At 36.3% G+C, this 20650-nt stretch overlaps 1 long non-coding RNA gene across 1 annotated transcript; it reads right to left on the reverse strand.

Annotated features, from left to right (window-relative positions):
• Positions 1–4246: 4246 nt before the first annotated feature.
• On the reverse strand, positions 4247–11137 carry LOC143649525 (uncharacterized). The gene is made up of 3 exons (XR_013159085.1): positions 11083–11137; positions 6170–6298; positions 4247–5321 (listed from the first exon to the last, which is right to left on the reverse strand). It is a non-coding gene; the product is annotated as an uncharacterized LOC143649525 (long non-coding RNA).
• Between the last annotated feature and the right edge of the window lie 9513 nt (positions 11138–20650).

Below are 20650 nucleotides of genomic sequence, written 5' to 3' on the forward strand. Positions count from 1 at the left end.
TATTTTCACAATGTTTGCTACTACCACCACCCTACATTACCAAAACTTCTCTATCAACCAAATAGAAACTCTGCACAATTTCTGAGTTTGATAATCTCTGTGAAATTATTTTTGCTTTCTCTTTATTTGAGAAGTTTGTTCACAAACAGTACAAAGATGCTTAAGGCAGAGACTTTGAAGGAGTTAAAATCCAGTACAAAGATAATCACATATTCTCCATTTTCCCAGAGTCTCTAGTTCACCATGCTGCTACAAGCTAAATCAAGATTTTGTAATTGGGTTTGCAAGATTTTCTCCAAATATATATTACTCATTCATCTGATTATAAGTACATGTTGACCTTGAATTATTGCATTGATTTTCCATTGCTTTTATATAGTGATTAACTACTAAAATGCATTATGTAAATGCTGTGGTTATTCCCAATTTATCTTGTTATCTTTGTCCCTTTCAAGTAAAAAAAAATATCATATAGAATCACTTTTATTCTTCCTCTAAGAATAAATATTACTCCTGTCTACTTTCTTCTTTCAACTGTTTATATAAACCATAAGTTATTTAGGTGACTTATATGTCTTCTCAATGTTAAAGTCAATTTTACATTATATTTTCCTATGTGAAAATTAAAATATCAAGTCTGATTATTTTTAAAGAAATCTCTGGGTTCATGTAAGATCAAACTTACTTCTTGTTATTCTCATGCCTCTTAAGTTAATTCATTTAAAAGTCTTCAGGAGGAATGCATTGTGTCACAAAGGTGATTTTATTTGTTTAGTCAGCCTACAGGTATTGTTACTAACAACAGACAAATGTTCTTATTTCAGTTTCTAGTCATATTATTTGAATCAATAAAATAATTGGCTTAATTTTGGGATGAGAAGTGAGTAATAAGGTGTATTGATGATGAATGTATTTATTGAAAAGGTATCATTCTGTTTCAAAACTGCAGTGTGTATTTCTTGTCTAGTTTATTTTTGACAGCATTATTTTATCACTAATTATTAATTAATAATGTAATTTCCCATTAATAATTGAATAATTATTAAAATTATTAGTGACCACAAACAACGCTAATCGATTACTTAATTTTTGTTAGTATATGGGCTAAACATTTTAGTTTTAGTTCTTGCAAAACTCCTTTTGCCATTTCACAGTCAGAAAACTGATGCAAATACTACTTAAGTGACTTATGTGAAGAAATATAGAAAAAGATGAAGGTCTTATTCCAAATCCTATACTATCAACTATTAAATTGTTCTGAATCTCTATTAAAAATCATATAAATCCTCATTACACTAGTTTACTGAATATATTTATTTATGGAAATAGATTTCTTTACCATCAAAATAAGAAGAAATAACAATCTAATTTTAGTTTGGAAAAATTCTAAACTGAGTAATAGATACACATATTTTACTTTTATGAATGTAAAGGTAAATGTATTGATCTATCAATAGATAGATAAGTAGATAAGATAGTTAGGCGCATAGACAGACTAATTTTGCTATAATGCTGGGCATGCAATTAAAAAGCATGACTTGTTGATTTTTCATTTTAAAAACCTTCATTTTTTATAACATAGCTTCTAGATTTTAAGGCTCCCAAAATCATTACATAGGAAAATAAAAGCTTGTTGATATAAACAAAACATAGCATTTGGTAGGACTTTCATTTCTCACACCAAAATACATGTTAGAATTATTCCTGTTTAGCAATAGTATTTGGCTCTGTAAACAAGCACTCTAATGGGAATGGATGAACCAGAAACCAACAGATTGAATCAAATCAGTGTCAGCAAACCTTGGAAGTCATTATCATAAATGCCTGTCAGCAAGTGTACATAAAGTTTGGATGTCATTTCTTGGTTTTTAATAGAGTGGCATATACATTACAGCCTCCCTTTTACTACAGCTGGTACCTTTGACCTCATACTGTAAAGGCAGACATGTGCTGACCACAGCAAAGGAAAAGGCAGGATGGAATGAGCATGGAATTGCACAGGGTGCAAATATTATTAAAGGATATTGTTTACTGAGCCCCCATCTGCCAGGAAAGATCAAGTCATTACACACAATATATCCTGCTGGGCATACTCTTGGCCTCTCCTTTCCCTTATGTAGTCCACATTTCTTTTTCTTCAGTAAAATGACTTTTTGTTTACATACAGAAAATCATGCAGCTGCTGTTTAAAGCAACATATCCCACTTTTGCAAAAATAGGAGGCAAAATGGTTTCAGTAGCATTAGCACGAGTGTGCATGCACATGCACATATACTGAAAACTGTGGCTAGGACTTGGGGCAGATTTTTGCATCCAAATAGCTTTTACGTATTTTTAATTTTTTTTTAACTGAGCTTATTAATGGGTAGTGAGTCATCTCGAATTCTCTGTAAAATATTTAGATACGTGTATATATTGTGGACAGATAGCTTCTTTCTATTCAAGGATCTGTCTCCCCTTCCCACTCCCTCCCCATGTGAATGAGTTGAGTCCCACGTACTATGTTCGTACTATATGACCTCAGATGTGCTGGTTTGAATCTATTATGTACCCCAGAAAAGGTCATGTTCTTTAGATCCATTCCTGTGGGTGCAGACCTATTGTGGTTGGGACCTTTTGATTAGGTTATTTCCATGGAGATGTGACCCACCCAACTCAAGGTGCACATTTATCCCTTACTAGAGTCCTTTATGAGGATAAAAGGCAGAAAAAAAGCCTAGAGAGTTCAGAGAGACAAACATCCAGAGAGCACAGAGAGTCACTGAAACCAGAACCTGGGGAGAAGGACCAGCAGACACCAGCCATGTGCTTCCCAAGTGACAGGGGTAGCCCAGATGCTAGCGGCCTTTCTTTGGAGAAGGTATCCTCCTGATGATGCCTTAATCTGGATATTTTCATGGCCTTAGATCTGTAAATTTGTAAACTATTAAACCCACATTGGAAAAGTCAATCCATTTCTGGTATATTGCGTTCGGCAACTTTAGCAAACTGAAAACACTGGGCCTATGGCTGCACTTGATGTATTATGACTCGTTTCTTGATCTAAATAGATCTGGTCAGAGTCCCTATCTTAGTAATTTGGAATGAAGATTCAGCATCAGCCTGTATGTGCTTAGAGGTTTATATGCTCCAAATGTAACATGAGTTGATAATCCAGTTTACAAACCCTGCAAAGGTGTTTCTTGTGCTTTGTGGTATTTTTACTCCCAGGCCACTAGGTAGTTTCCTTAGGCCTGCCGGATACAATGAAACTTTAGTTTTCCTCTAAAGAGGATGTAGAGTAACTATGAAAACAAATACATGCTCTTGAAATAAGCTGTTCAGAATAAACAAATTCACTTTGGTTAAACAACAACAAAACTTTTGGGATTGGACAGCATCTGCATTTCACCATACGTACTTCACTGTTCAGTTCCACTTGGTTTCTCATCCCCGAAACTGATGCTTCATAATTAGAGGAAAATCCAGTGACTCCAAAGTAGGTGATTTAGTATGGCAGAGTGAAAAGAGAATGTCTTTTGAGCTACATGGGTCCTCTGCTAATTGTGTGTGACCTTGGGCAAGTTATTATCATCCTGAGATCCATATCTTCTTCTTAAAGACATGGCAAATGGGTCACTATAAGAAGCAAATTCAAGGAGGTAGCACTTGTTATGTAGCCTGAATGGTGCCTGATACATAGTAAGTATACAGAGCATGTTAATTTCTTTCCCTGGCACTTACATTTGACAACCCACAGACTTAACTCAGAATTTCAGGCTAATATCCAATCAGGTCAATAAGGCTGGCACTGCTGATCAGAGCTCCCCACATAGTAATGCTTCCTTATCTACTGCTCCCATCTGCCCAAGAGGTCTTTGAGTGCTCTTGACACCAATGATGAAGAACCATTTTATTCATTTTAGAATCAATTTTCATTATGCTTCTATCTAGAACATCCCCTTTATCAATAATAAATGCCAGTTATTGATCACTAACTACGTAGTAATTGGCTAAGCATTATATGACTTATCACGTGGATGCTCACAGCAACACTCTAGTTAGCTAATGCTGTCTTTATTGTAATGCAAAGAAATCTGAGGCTTAAAGAGGTCAACTAACTTCCTTGCCCAAAGTGACCAGCTAGAAAGTGTTAGAATCTGAATTCAAAACCAACATCGTCTGTCTCTGAAGCCAACCAGCATTATAACCAGCTTCCTTTATGTATGGCCTTTCAAAGTAATGGTGCCCCAGCCTTTCAAGTATGTCACAAGAATCCAGGAGGCTAAGAGATAGAAGTTGTTGATTCTACCAACCAATACTTGGGAAAAATAAACCAAAAAAACAAAACCCAAACGTGCAGTTTATACACCCACTTTTATTTTCTCAATCCTTTACTTCATAATATCATTTGGTGATATATTTTCCAATTTCAGAATTGCCCCAGCAGTCTTTTAAATTTGATTTTGCTTCTCCTTTTAAGTTTAATATTTTAAGGCTTGCGCATTTTTTGCTGAGTTATTCTGCTTTGTTTTGATTGTGTTTTCTCTTTTTATTTTTTTATCAATTCCAGCTCATTTGAACAAAAAATAGTTGAAAGTGGGCTAGTGTTACCATTCATAGTTCCCCCACTATCCTTTTTTGCACCATCAAATAAAAGATGGTGAATAAACTAAAATATTATTTTAAAACTTTCATTAAACATTCGAATACTGGAAGTTTAGAGAACTAAATCACTTATTTGGCAAATTTAATCACCTATTGGACTTTATGACAGGTTCTGCTACACACTAGGAAACCAGAGTGAACCCAAGAAAGTAACTTCCAGCCCTAAGGAGGAAATATACAATACAATAAAATGAACAAATCTATAATTGTGTTAGGGAAAGACCAGTGTTATTTTAAAAATAAAGCACACCACTTCTTTGTAGTTGGCTGGGTCTGAGGGATGGTGAGGACAGCTTTTTACAGGTCTGTTCTTACATCAAGGCCCTGTTAGTCACTGCCGCCTGCGATACTATAATCATCACCATGATCTTGAGAACCCTTGATGTCTTCCTCTGCTCCTCAACTATTGTGGGAAACACATTTGAAATTGCATTCAGTGCCCTCCCATATGGCTCCTGGGCTACTTGCATCCATTTTTAGCAAGCTGGATCTAAAATTTTCTAGCACTGAGATGTTTTCTGAAGATCATATAGCAGGTAGGAACTGGATGTCTTCGCGCACCCAGACTGCCTTACAGATAATGAGGCTATCATTTCCGACTCTGTACAAAGAGCTATGAGGAGTTGATGTTACAGCCACCGCAAAGCAGACGATGCCAGGATGGGATCTGCTGGCTGGAACAAAACAAAGCAAACTAGGTAAACAAAGATGAATCAGTCACAGAAGCCATGCTACCTGTAAAGTTTATGATTATTTCTGGTTAAAAACACAATTTCCTGTCTCTACCACTGACTTTCATATTAATTGCTGTTTGTTGGCATAGTTTCGAAAATAGATTAGACCCACCCGAAAGTACAGTTTTGTAGAACTGCTTGTATGTGGATAATTCTTGCTCACGTTGCCTAAACCGATTCAGTACTCTAGAAAGACACTTCATTCAGATTGTTGCCAAAAAGCATCTTCTCACAAGGGCTTTGCATGAACACCTTGTTTGAGCTAACATTTTTCATTCTCTTTTCCATTATCCTTTTGTAGCTTTTTTCACTGCATTTAAATTCTTTGAAAACATATTTCATATGTGATTATCTGTTTATTTTCTGTCTTCCCCACTAGAATGTAAACTTGATTATGGAAAACACTTTGTCTCTTTTGCCACTAGAAGCTCTCACACCTAGAACACTGGCTAGCCTTCATTAGCAACTTAAGTAAATCTTTGTAAAAAAAAAAAAAGTCAAATACAGCAAAAAGATTGGCTGGGAATTTGAAGTCATTCTATAAAGAAATGAGATACAGTTTATTAAAGAGTTAAATATAAATAGAGACCAAATTACAACAAATATACTGTCATACTATGTTGTCTTTCTACTAATAAAACCTATTCTTTCCTTAGTGGGAAGTGACAAACAGTAGGAACTTAGTCACCATATATTTTCTATTCTTTTTCCTTCATCATTCATTGAAACGATCTTTTCCCCATGTTACAGTGTAAAAACCCACCATTTTCCAGTTATTTTCAACTTACATTTTATAATTTGCCATTGTTTTAGGGCGCATGGAATTCCTATTTTTTTTTTACTTTCTTTTTTCTTGTCTCACACATCCATCACTCCAAGAAACATGGAAAATATGTTGCATGTATATTCTTCTGATGCTTTATGCAAAAAAAAAATTGAGAATGTCTTTACTCAAAGCTTCTCCCAAAACATTTGTAGAAGTTAAGAATAGGACTTTAGAGCCAGAATGCCACATACCAGCTAATAATTACTAACTATCTCTGTGCCTCATTTTCCTCCTCATTAAAATGAGAATAACAGGACACCCAGATCACAGAGTTGTTCTGAAGATAAACACCCATTGTTCACAAAATATTTGTTTAACAGTACTGGGCAGGTAGTGAAATGCCAGTATTGGGATATTATTCTGCACAGATTGTTCATGTTTCTGCACGTCTTGCGAGCAGAGACATTGATAATTTTTTTCTAGGCTATCTTTTCAAAGATATTTGCAGAGTGAGCAGCATTGTGTCTGCTGACAGAACAAAAGGCAGATTTGTTTACTTTTCTACAAAATAATGTTTCCCTCTGGGACAAAATTTGGGTGGCTTCATGGAAGCCCGTTATAAAGATTGGGTCCTTCTAAACTCAGGGTTCCTCAGCTGTGATACAGACCCACAGACATCAACTGGCACTCTTTTTGTTTCCTTGGGAGAACCGGAGCTTGGAGAACCAGTGCAGAAAAATATTGATACTCTGGCTACCACCAGTGCTGTGAATGATAAATTCTCTTTTGTCTCTGACACAGGAGTCTCATGTCTTCTCTTAGCACTAACAGAACAGTGGTAATCTATCTTGTTAACTTGAAAGTAAGGTAAATGTCTAATCCTTCATAATTCTTGATAGCAATATTATTGTCAGGTGTTTCTCCCATGAATTTGAATAGACTCCTCTGACTCTGCACCAGAAAAATGTTTCTAAGATAATGACAACCTGGATAGTTCTCCCCCATTAATCATAAACACTTTTGACTTTTAATTTTAATCCCTGCACCCTTCCTACCACTCACTATAAAATGTAGCCTCTATTGGAGTACCTGACATTAAAAAGTTCTCCTAGCAACAAATTGCTACATGCTAGTTTCTGTTGTTTCACCATTTCCTACAACCTCCATATCAACTACTCAATTTATTCTCAATTTTCTAATTCTGTAAATTGAAGCATTTTCAATTTATCAGTTATGTACAGTTTTCTGTGAGATTTTTTCTTTCTTTGCTAGAGTTCCCTCACTTTACTATAATCTCCATTGCCTTGTTTTCTGTTTTACAAGCTCTCATCTTCATACCACATTCTTTATTCAAAAAACTTTACGTCTTTTAAATATGCAGAAAAGCAAAGTATAGCCAAGGGTTGAAGGTTTCTATTCACCACTTGAGTGATAGTGCATGAACAAAATCAGCAATATTTACAATCCAAAATGTGTTATAACTTTTCTTTTCTCTATTTGTTTATACTCAGTCCTTCATTTCTAGTGAAAAATCTCAAAATATTTTGCAAAATGGTTTAAATTAGGTCATTTAGTCATTTGCTTATCAGTATTTTATGATTATCTCCAACATTTATAAATTTGTCTCCTATGGTGTTTCCAGTGCAACAAACCATGTCAGAGATTATCATATCCTGTGGCTTCAGCAGCAGTTTATTAAGCTGTTTAGTAAACATAACTCAGCATATTTAAAGTTTGTGAAATGTTACTAAAACTTATGTTTTAAAATCGCTAATTTTTGAACTATTTATTAATAATATTGTTAATAGAAATTCATATAAAATTATAATAATTATTATATTTATTATTTTGTTGAATTTGCATTTCAAAGATCCCAGTTAAACATCTTAATCATATCAGTTGTTAAGTTAAGGTTGCCCCAATATTACTTAGGGTCTAAAAACAAAAGTTAAAGACTTCTTCACAAAGTTATTTCTTCACTATTGTACATTGAATTATGTTTCTCAACAAACACATGTCCTTTATCTTAATCTGCTTCCCTGTGGGTAGGAAGCTATTGTAAATGAAACCTTTAAAGGATGTTATTTTAAGTTCACGTGTGGTCATCTGAAACAGGGTTCACCTTCATATGGATTATATGATAAAATGGAAGTCACAAAGAGAGAAAAGAGAGGGCATCCCATATGATGATTGGCAGAAATTCAAATCAAGGAACCCCAAAGATTTCTGGAAGGAGCACAGGAATACTATTCTTTGGGGAGAAAGCAAGACTTATCGATATCTTGATTTTGGACTTCTAGCCTCAAAACAGTGAACCAGTAAGTTCCCAATGTTTAATCAGACCCATTGTGTGATTTGTGATAGCAGCTCTAGCAAACTAAGAACCACAAACACCTACAATCCCTGTGTCTTACACAAATAGAAACAGTACATACACACACATACACCACACCCGCCACAAAAGTTTATATGGTAGTATTCAAAAAGAATGATGGAAGATGATTCAGGAAATAGCAAATAGATGATATTTAACTCAGTTTTGGGGCAGACTATGTATTACCATGAAGACTATCACACAAGTCTAAGCAGTCCCATGTGTCTCACAGGTAGATGCTCAGCCAAGTGATAAGTTATTTGGGGAATTAATAGACAGCTATTATTCCCAGAGCCCCTCCCTTTGGGAGTTCATTACTCAAGGTAATTTAACTTCCATTTGGTTTTATTTTAGTACGTATGTAATAGATAGAAACCGATATTCTCCATCCCAGCTGTGCAAACCTATGATCAGGGTGTGGATTCCATTTTTCCCTTTAGATCTGGGTACGTCCCCACCACGTTCTTCATTGTTCTCTAGGTCCACTGCCTTGCCAGAGGTTTTTTTTAGTGTTGTAGATTTTTTCTTTGAACACTTTCTCAGAGACCTAAACTTACACTTAATTTTGTAGCTTAACTTTTATTTTTTCCTCTATAATGATCTCAGACAGTTTATATAAGTGATTGTCCTAAAAGGTCAGTATAGAAAAGTCCAGAGTGGGGATAGAAGAAAATACAATTCAGAGAAAAGTATAGGAAACACACAAGATGTAGCAATGGTCTAGCAGGTATGCCACCGAGTGCCAAAAAGAGAGGGAAGCTTTAGGCAGAAGCAACATTAGAAGACGTACAGGCAAAAAAATGTCCAAAATTGATGAGGCACATGAAGCTGCAGACTCAAAAAGTACTTCACACATTGAAAGGATCAGTAATTAACCCAAAAATTTACCTCTCAATATATACAATAGAAACCAGGGACCATAAATTACTTCAAAATATTGGAAGAACTGCTAAATTAAAATTCTACAGCCAGTGAAAATGCCCTTCATAATGAAGATGAAATAAAGGCAGTGAAGTCACCCCAGTGCACCTGTGCTAAAAGCAACATTGAAAAGGTTCTTCAAGTAGAAGGAAATGATGTACATGAGACCACAGCAATGGAAGGAAGGAAAAAAGAGAGGAATGGAATGAGGGAGAGAGAGGCTCAGGGAGGGAGGGAGGAATTCAACAATTTACCAGTGATTGCTGGTGTAGTGAATAAAGACAAGGCTCCCAAGACCCTAACTCTGTCTGGGAAGTGGTGAAACTACCAATTTAGCTTAGACTTTAAAGTCAAGGATGCATGCAGTAATCTCAAGGATAAACCAAAGAATGGAAAAAGAATGTGTGGGTAATAATCTAATAGAGAGGATGAATAGTATAAAAATAATGATAATAAAAACCACTTGATTCAAAAAAAGGCAAAAGAGAGAAAAAGGAACATAAACATGGTGAAAAAATAGAAAATTAGAAGTAAAATAGTAGATTTAATCCCCAATATATCAATGAATACATTAAATGTGAAGGCTAGTTGCTCATATTAAAAGACAAACACTGTGCAATAGTACAAACAAAACTACATACTGACTGAAAAAGATACTCCTTTAATGTAAGAAGACAGAAAATAGAAGGTAAAAGGAATGGGAAATGCATTGTAATCAGAAAGGAGCTGGTGAAGGAAAATGGTATGTTTGTGTGTGTGTGTTTGTGTGTGCATGAAATCAGATAAATTATCTATTATGGAAAGAAACATTGCCAGACTTTAAAAAGAAACTTTCAAAATGATAGTAAGTTCACCAAGAAAATGCACCTATTCTAAATTTCTATACATCTAATAACATAGCCTCAATACATAAAATGTAAAAATCAACAGAATTAAAAAGAAAAACACACAATTCAATAACAGGTGGAAACTTTGACCCAATTCTCAGTAATTGACAGAGCAAGTAGACAAAAAGAAAATCAGGAAGGAAATCTGAACAGCATGTTTAACAAAAATTGATCAACTTGTTGCATCTACACTACTGAATATACTGTAGGACAGAATATACAAGCAAACAGAACAATCAGCAAATGGAGCAACACTGGACTAAAAAAAGAGCCTCTACAAATTTTGAAGAATCAAAACGATGCGAAGTATACCGTATGATCATAGTAGAATCATGTACTCGATACCAAAAACTTAACTAGAAAGCGCCCATTAAGTAGTGTGCTTTCAAATTGCTCATGAATCAAAGAAGAAATCACAATTGAAACTAGGACATAATTGGACTTGGAGGATATTAAGTTGCTTAGAGGGATTTTCACACAGACGATGAGTGGCATCCCATCATTTAGCTGAGGAAAGAGCCCAGACAGAAAGTGGGACACGCAATAAGGCAGTATGAGTCCTGAGAGCAGACCAGAGTTCACTTCCAGCCCCACCAGGTTACAGACAGGTGAAATTATCAACACCCTGTGTAGGTACGAAGTCACCTGACTCAGAACAATTGTCCTTTAATAGCCAAAGGGCATAGTTTCTTTGTAATCCACAAGGAGGGACACATCTTACACTCCCAAATGCCCAAAGTTATGAGTACCCACCTGTTATTTGGTGTCCTTTCTTAGCGCTAAGTATTTCAGTGTTGCTTGGTAACACAGCTGAAATTCCAATTTTACAAGGTTTCCATGAGAATAATAATGAGAGAAGTTTGACCCAGGTCACTTTAGACCAGGAAGGAAAGAAAGTTTTGTTAACTCATTGTCCACAAATTTATAGTCTTAAGTGATATAAATTTCTAAACATCCAGATAAAGAAATTAGAAGAAACACAGTACTTTTAACATGAAAAGATAGGACATATTAAGGATCAGAAATGAATGAAATATAAAAATGTGTATTTATTTAATAGAAAAAATCCATAAAGCCAAAAGGAGGATATATGGTTTCTAAAATTTTTGCCCTATTCTTTAGGTTTTCTTTTCACTTTCTTTATAATGTCCTTTGATGCACAAAAGTTTTAATTTTAATGAATTCAAATTTGTCTATTTTTTCTTTCTTGCTCATGCTTTTGATCTAAGAATCCAATGGCTAATACACAGTCCTGAAGCTATTTTTCTATGGCTTCTTCTAAGAGTTTTACAGTTTTTGCTTTTATATTTAGGTTACTGAACTATTTCGTGTTTATTGGTATATGTTGTGAAGTAGGGATCCAATTTTCTTTTTTCTCTATGGACATACAGTTTTCCCAGCACCATTGGTTAAAAAGATGATTCTTTCCCCATTGAGTGCACTGGCATCTTTGTCAAAAATCAATTGGGTATAGATGTGTGGGTGTATTTCTGTTCTCTCAATTCAACTTCCCTGGTCCATATGTCTATACTTATGCCAGTACCACACTACTTTGATTACTATATATTTGTATTAAGCTTTGGAGTTGAGAAGTGTGAGTCCCCCAACTTTGTTCACTTTCAAGATGATTTTAGATATTTGGGGCCCCTTAACACTTCCATCTGAATGGATGATTAGAGTTTTTCCATTACTGCAAGTTGTTGTAATTTTGATTTGATTGCATTGAATCTGTAAATCCTTCTGGGTAGAATTGACATTTTAATGTCATGAGATACCTTTATATTTATCTAGGTCTTCTTTCATTGCTTTTATGCTGATTTTAGTCTTCTATGTACAAATCCTTTACATTCTTGATTACAAATTCCTACATATTGTATTGCATTAGTCACTATTGTAAATGGAATTGTTTTCATGATTATCTTTTCAGATTATTCATTGCTGGGGTAATAAAAACACTACTGATACTTTTTGTTGTTGGTCTTATAACTGCCACATTGCTGAAATCATTTATTAGCTCTCGTAACTTTCCTATAGATTCTTCAAGATTGTCTCTATATAGGTTCATGACATCTGCAAATAGGGATAGTTTTACTTTTTCCTTTCTAATTTGGGTACCTTTTATTTTTTTCTTGCCTAATTACTCTGGTCATAATTTCCAGTACAACATTTAATAAAAGTGGTGAAAGTGGGCATCCTTACCTTGTTCCTGATCATACAGTACAAGCTACCAGTCCTTCACTGTTGAGTATGAAGTTATCTGTGTATTTTCCATATATGCTATTTATCTTGTTAGTGAATTTCCCTTCTATTTCTAGTTCTCTGAGTGGTTTTATCAAGAAATGCTTTTATCAAGAAATTTTGCTGTATAGCCAGCCTGTGAACATCTTAATTTCTCCTTCATTTTTTTTGTATGCTTTATGGTGGGGGTCGCATTTCATTCTATTTCCCTTGTGACTATTCCATTATTGCAGCACTATTTTTGAAATTTTTGTGGGGGAGGTGCATGGGCCAGGAATCAAAACTGGGTCTCCCACATAGCAGGTGAGAATTCTATCACTGAACTACCTTTGCACCCCCGTCTCCTTCATTTTTGAAAGATAGTTTTGCCAGACATAGAATGCTTGGGTGACATTTTTTCTTTCCTTTCAGCACATCAAACATGTGATCCAACTGCCTTCTTGTCTTCATGGTTTTTGATGAAAAACTGGCACTTAATCTTATTGAGGGGCCCTTGCACGTGATGTATTGATTCACTCTTGCAGCTGTCAGGATTCTCTTTTTGTCTTTGGCATTTGACATTTTGTCTGTAATATGTCTTGGGGAGGATCTCTGAGTTCTTCCTGTTTGGAGTTCAATGAGCTTCTTGTATTTGTATATTTATGTCTTTTGCTAAATTTGGGAAGCTTTCAGCCATTATTTCTTCAAGTAGTCTTTCTCTCTTTCCTTTCTTCTTCTTCTAGGACTCCCATAATACCTGTATTTGTATGCATGTGTTGTTCCACGAGTCTCTTGGCTCTGTTCATTTTTCTTCATTCTTTTTTCTTTGTACTCCTCAGATTGCCTTATCTTCAAGTTCACTGATTCTTCTGCTATCTACAATCTTCTGTTGACCCTTTAGGGAATTTTCTATTTTAGTTATTTTGATCTTCAGCTCCAATATTTCTGTTTGGTTGCTTTTTATAATTTCTATCTCTTTATTGAAAGTCTCTTTTTTGCCATCCATCATTTTCATTACTTCCTGTAGTTATTTGTTCATGTTTTCTTTCACATCCTGAACATATTTATGAACATTTTAAAAAGTGTTTGATATGTCTTGGGTCTGGTCTTTCTTGTTGATTCTTTGTTGATGGTTTCTAATGCTTTTTTCTTTCTCCTTGGCATGGACCACCATTTTCTGTTTCTTTAAATGTTTTATAATCCTTCGTTACCCTACTAAGAGTTTTAAATCTTTAATGTTCCATCTCTGGAATTTAGTGACTGCTGTATTTATTGATTATATTTTCCATATAGTATATATGTATTTTCAAATAGTATAAATGGAAGATTGTATGCAGCTAGTGTTATGACTGATATTTCCTTGAGTGACAGGAACTAACCAAAAGTCAATCAGTCAATCAATCCATCAATATCTTTCACAGTCTGCAGATTGGGGTGCACAAGTGCCTGCAAAGACTATGAAAGGTAATTGATTGATAGGTAACAGTTGGTTTAAAGAACAGCCCAAGGCAAAAGCACAGGATCCTTCTGGTCTTTGATGAGCATGTGTTTTGTCCTGGGCATGTTTATGTGACCTTAGGAATTCCCTCATTTTCACAGAACTGAATGTCCACTCTTGCTCTAAGAAACAATTTTTCCTCTAGATACTGGGTGCTCTATTCTATGTCATAAAGCTAGTAATCCTCTGTCCCAGACAGCTGAGAGTTTATGGCTTTTTTAAAGCATATAGCTTCTTGGCTACTTCTCTGTGCTGGATGAGCTCTGGTATGGTAAGTCTATAATAAGTGTCCTGGTTCAATTCTTCATGTTGCCACCAGACAAACTGGTACAGACATACATATACCATAGTACATGCACAAGGGTTACCTGTTTCCTCCAGAACTAGGACCAGGAACTCCCACTGGGAGTGGGCACTGGCTCCACATAGAGCTGGGAGGGTGCAGGGAAGGGTCAGCAATAGTGCTATGATGTTTTTCTACTATTTTTAAATTGCCTCTTTCTTGATTTAGCACTTATCCATGTACTATAGTGCTTTAACTGTTTTTCTGGAGCTCTGAGAAACATGGTTCTGCATATTTTATTTTCCTGTTTTAAATTTCAATGGGGAATGGCACCTGGAGCATCTCAGTCCATCATCTCAGTGAAGTCACTATCTTTTTTAATATTTCTTGGAGGAAAAGACTGTTGATAACACATTCCCTAAACTTTTGCTAAACTCTTTATTTCTCTTTCAGTTATGAAAGATAATTTCACTACACATAGAACTAAGGATCTACATTTTTTTTTCCTTTTAACATTTTAAATATTTTGCTCCACTCTCTTTCTACTAGCATGGTTTCAGGAGAAAACTGACATAATTCTTATCTTTTTTCTCTATAGGTAAGGTGTTCTTTTCCCTGTGGCTTTTTTCAAGATTTTCTTTTTGTCTTTAATTTCTTGAACTTTGAGTATTATACGTCTATGTGTAGATTCTGGGGGATTTTTATCCTGCCTATGAGCATCCCGGATCTGTGGTTTGGCATCTCTCAATAATGCTGGAAAATTCTCAGTTATTATTACCTAAAATATTTCCACTGCTCCTTTCTTTTTTCTCCTTCTAGTTTCTCCATTACACACATATTACAGCTTCTGCAATTTCCCACCTTTCTTAAATATTCTGTTCCAATTTTTTTTCACTCTTTTATTTTTTTAACTTTACAGTTTGGGAAATGTCTATTGGAATATCTGTAACCTGTTGACTCCTCTGCTCTGTCCAGTGTACTGATGGGATCATGAAAAACATTCTTTATTTTTGTTACAATACTTGATTTCCAGCATTTCCTTTTGATTCTTTCGAGGTTTTTTTCTCTCTACTTTCAATATGTATTTGTTCTTGCATGTTGTCCATTTTTATTCCCATTAGAGCTGTTAGCATATTAATCAAAGGTATTTTAATTTCAAAGTCTGATAATTCAAAAATGCCTACTATATCAGCATCTCATACTGACATTTGCCCTGTCTCTTCAGGTGGCTGTGAAGGTTTTTCCTTTTCCTTTTAGCATGTCTTGTGATATTTTGCTGAAAGCTGGAAATGATGTATGGGGTAAAAGGAACTAAGGTAAATAGGTCTTTAGGGTGAGATTTCCTGGTTATCTGGCCAGAGATTAGGTAGTGTTTACTGTTTGCTATAGGGGACATAGCCCAAAATTTCCTCTGGTGTCCTTTTTGGTCTCCCCTGCAGTCTCTGGTTTTCATTTTGTGCCCTTTTATAAATAGGGTATGAGCCTTACAGGTCTTTTCAGCTATAAACTCTAACTTCCTGCTATAATACAAAAGCTTGATTGATGTGGTGGTAAGATGTGGGGAGAAGGGAAGCATTCTATAATCTTATGATTTCTTCCTTTTTAAAGAAGCTGTGCCCCTGAGCTGTGACCTTCACAAAAGTGTCACAGCTTCACCACCACCCCCTTAGGTGAGACAAGAAGGCTACAGGAGTTGGGAGAAGGGTCTTTTGTTTCCCTTTCCCATATCAAAGCCTAGAGGGATTTGCAGCTGGTATTTCTCTTTCTCCACATTGATTAGCTGCTGGTAAAACCCACATTGGTTAGACTATGGTAAATAGTTTCCCTTGAGGACTGTTATTGTTAAGGAGAACAGAAAGCTCTGGGTATATTTAAAAACTGATTTCTTTTCCCCTTCTCTTGTTGGAAGTACAAGGGGGTATTTCTCTGATCTTCACATTGGGAACCTGGCGAAGCTTCTTGAGGCAACTCATGAAAGTGTGGGGGTCCTTCTAAGGGTGGTTCCCCAGGGGATTCTTTTACTCCTGAGCTAGCCTACACATACTCCCCAGCAATTAGTCAATTTCCCCTTGAGCATTCTTACCAAGTGCTGGGTCCAACAGAGGTTTTCTGGTCTGGTAAGCTGTGATTCCATGTATCTCCCAGACCCTTCAGTTTTCAGAGCGCTGATTCGCCCTATGGTCCCAATTCTCTCATGAATATAAGAAGAGTTGTTGATTTTCAGGTTTTCAGTGTTTCTCTTTTTCTGAGGACATGAGTGATTAATTCCACGTTCTTTAAATACTGGACTGAAACTGGAAGTTTTACCTTTGAATTTTATTATTCAAATTTTATTGATGATTTTTTTTTGATATGCAATTCCATTTATTGCCTTACAACTTAGAATTCAAAAGTCTTTATGCCTTTTTTTTTGTCAACTTATTAGTTAATACACAAGAGTGTTATTAGGTTCCACCGAGAGAAATCACATGGTCTTTCCCATGAAGACAATGCAATGTTCTGCTCTTGGCAGTTGGAGCTTAATTTGTTTCCTCTTATTCAGATGGGTATTTCCCAAAGTTTTACAGCCTTGAATCTCTGTGTTTATTTGTTAGCCTGTAGCGCCCTTTCCTTTTTGGTCCCTCGGAGTCACTTTCCCGTGACCTGCACGATGCTTGCTTGGACTCCACTCGTCCTGCTTGGCCACAGTATATTTCTTCTGAAGCCTCCTGGAAGTGGTTTCAGAGCCCTCCTGTCCTTTCACCTTGTAAACCACAGGGATGCCATCATATGCAACAAGCTTTAATGCTGCTTATTTTTGGTGGGCCAAACAATGAGCTGAGGGAGGGAACTCACAGGAGACTTCCAGATTATCCTCCTGCCAACCTGCCTTGAGAAGGCTGAGGGTCCTGTGAATGAAGTTCCTGAAAGAGGGATTCAATCGCATACATCTTCTCGGCATCCTAAGCTTCCTCTCCCATCTCACAGTCTTCTGAATGCTCAGAGAGCAAGATGTTCACGGCACCATTTCTCTTCAACATGTAAGTTGTCGTTGGATTTGAGGAGTTAATACGTTCCTGCTTCATTCCTTTCACCTTTTTAATCTTTGCACAGTTTTTGAAGTTCAGATCCCTCTCTTCAATTTCTTCTTCATCTGTACACTATTTTCTATTTTTATTTGTTTGCAGAGATAGAGTGGCTTCCATTCCTCCTCCTCACTCACATCTTCAGCTGACTTCCCTCTTCCGACTGGAGGGCGAATGGCTTTGTCTCCATGCCAGACAGTGACTTATGAAGCCTTTTTACAGCCAGCATAAAATTCCTCAGGTGAAAAACAAATCAAACAAACAAACAAAAAGTTCCCTGCACAAGTGCTTCTCAAACAAGCTTTTATTATGAGAGACCCCTTTATCAACACAGTTGATACTGGCCAGCCAGGCAAGTACAGGACAGAATTTCTCAGGGGAACCATGGGTCCCAATTCTGGTATCTAGCTTTCTTTCCCCATCACTGAGGAGGTGCTGGGTGTTGAACTGTTGGCTCAGGTCATTAATAGCTTCATTGCAGACATCAAGTGGCTTCTTCACCCCATCCCTCATATCTTCAGCTGACTTGCACTGGAAGTCTATTGGCCCCCAATTCTCCTCGCTCACATCTTCAGCTAACTTACCCACTTCTGAACGGAGGGGCATTGGCTTCCACTCCTCCTCCTCCACCTTGCTCACATCTTCAGTAGACTTATACCCTTTGGATGTCAGGATATCCTGGCTTTTAATCAGTTGAGCCTTGTCTGTGGCTCTTACTTTATCTGAAGGTCTGGGAACAACCCCATAACTCTTCTTTTCACTCATGTTTGTCTCCATGCCAGAGGGTGACTTCTGAGTCTTTCATGAAGCCTTTTTACAGCCAGAATAGAATTCCCCTTTATCAACCTCATTGAAACTGGCCAGCCAGGTAAGTGAGGGATAAAATTTCTCATAGCTTTCTTCCCCTATCTAGGAGGAGGTCCTGGACAAGGTCTGGCAGCTCATTAATAACTTCCTTATAGTGAGTGAGTAGCTTCCAGTCCTCGCAGCTCTCCTCAAAGAAATTCCTTTAAAGCAGATTGAGCTGTACCACATTCTGTGGCATGGCTGTACCATAGGCTGAGTCATAGGCTGAATCATACAGAGGGATATTATTATCTCTGTCACTACTGTCTCCTGAGTGAATGTCTTGATTTTTACATTTATTTTCAGCCCCCTGAGGCTCGGTTAGGGTCTCTTTGGCTTTCATTTTCTTTCCAAAGCTGCCCTAGTGCCCAAATTTTGCTGTATGATGAAATATAGGCAATGCAGATCTTCTGTTAACTCTGGTAGGCAGTGGAGATTGTGGTACAAGAAGCCAGATACTCATTAGGTGTCACTGAATGTGGAAAGTAGGGATTTCCATTTTTCAAACCTGCTACAGGCATGAAGAATGGCTGATAGCACCAAGGATTCAGGAAAGTCTGAAGGGCCAAGTGGTGCACATAAAAAAAAAAAGGGTCTGAGGTTGCTGCTTTCAAAGGACGCGTAGTTTTGTGTTGAGTTCATTTTCTAGGTATAAAGGGTGATATAATCATGCAAAAAATTGGGGATATCATGACCACAATATACAAAGCTTTCCAAGTAGAATTTCAATTTTTATTATTTTTTCCTAAAAATAAACAGAAACAGTGATGTCATGCTCCAGAGGGTGCAAATGAATGATGACAGGGAAGGGTATCCGTTACCATTTTTTAGGCTTGCCTTAATAAATTATCTCAGTCTATATGGCTTAAAACAACATAAATTTATTCTTTTACAATTCTGGAGGCTGTAAGTCTGAAATCAAAATGTCCACTGACCATGATCCCTCTGAAGGCTCTAGGAAAGTATCCTTCCTCGCTTATTCCTAGATTCTGTCTTATTACCCCATTATTATTATTACTAAAACAAATGAAAAAAAATAACTGCAATGACTGAGTTTTGAGCATTCTGGGGCAGTGATATACTTTATCAAGTGCCTTTGTAAAGCTCTCCAGATAGCTCTCTCAGGGGGTCAGGTACTGGGTCAGACTTCTAGACTGGACTCTTTCTTGTGTTTTTTGAATCTCGCCTTATGCTTCTAGTGTGAGGAATTGTGTATCATGCCTAGTACCTCTATTGCTCATAAACTGGTAACTGTTTCAACATGATCAGCAGATTTTTATGAGTGGTCCACATAATTTAATAGTACATAATTTAATAGAGAAACTGCTTTATAATATTTTTGTTTTGTCTTATTTTCTTAAACTTAATGCCACATTTTTATCCCACTTATAACAGATTCTAATTAGAGAAAAATTACAAAGTTATAAGTAGAGGAAGAGACTAAAGAAACAACCTGCACTTATAGAGATAAATATTAGCATTTAGTTTTGTCTTCTTCTAGGTTTATTGTTTTATATTTAATACAGTTCTGTATTATAATATACATAAAACTTGTGCACACTGCTTTGTTTCCAAAACTTATCCAGCATTTGCTACATGCCAAGTCTTAAGTGTTTAAGTATATATGCCTACAGGGAATATTTTATCTATTTTTAACAAATTTTATCATGAGAACATAAAGAAAAGTACATAAAACATATACTCCTAGTTTGAAGAAAAGTTATTAATTCAACATCCATTTAACTACAAACTAGGTGAAGAAGTATAATGCTGTCATAGCCCCAGAGACTTTACTGAGTACATCTTCATTTAATCCTTCTCCCTTCCATCTTCCAGAGATAACAATACTTTTTAGCTATGTGCTAGCTACTTCTCTGCTTTATCCTTATATTTTTATTTCCTTGTGGATATGCAATAAGGCCAATGACAAGTATGGTGAATGATTTCAGATTTTACCCTATTTGCAAGTTAAAGAGTTAGCAAGCCATAGTTTCATGGCTGCTGACAAAAGATAACAAAACTTCTGTGAGCGAGACAAAGACCAATTTATCACTCGTAACAATAGCCAATAGCCAGAGTTTTAGCATTTGTATAAAATCCCCTGAATTCCATTTCCAACATGGGAACACAAAAGGGTCAGAATATAGGCACACATGCAGTGGGATGTGTTATAGCAGAGGAACTCTGAGTTTAAGGAACTTGAATTTGTTATAATGGGCAGCGAGTACACCTGAACTCTGACCCTGAAGAAGACATTATCTATTACACTGTACAATAAATAAACTTGCTCTTTGCTTTGGGGTGGGGAAGAGAAGAGTGGACAGTATCTTTACTTTCAAGTCTGTTTGCTTTACAAAATCTCTTAAAAGCTAGCTCCAAACAGAAGCAGTCAGTGCTGCTGCTCAAAAGACA

This window comes from Tamandua tetradactyla, chromosome 11 (genome assembly GCF_023851605.1).
Source record: "Tamandua tetradactyla isolate mTamTet1 chromosome 11, mTamTet1.pri, whole genome shotgun sequence".
NCBI classification, from domain to species: Eukaryota; Metazoa; Chordata; class Mammalia; order Pilosa; family Myrmecophagidae; genus Tamandua; species Tamandua tetradactyla.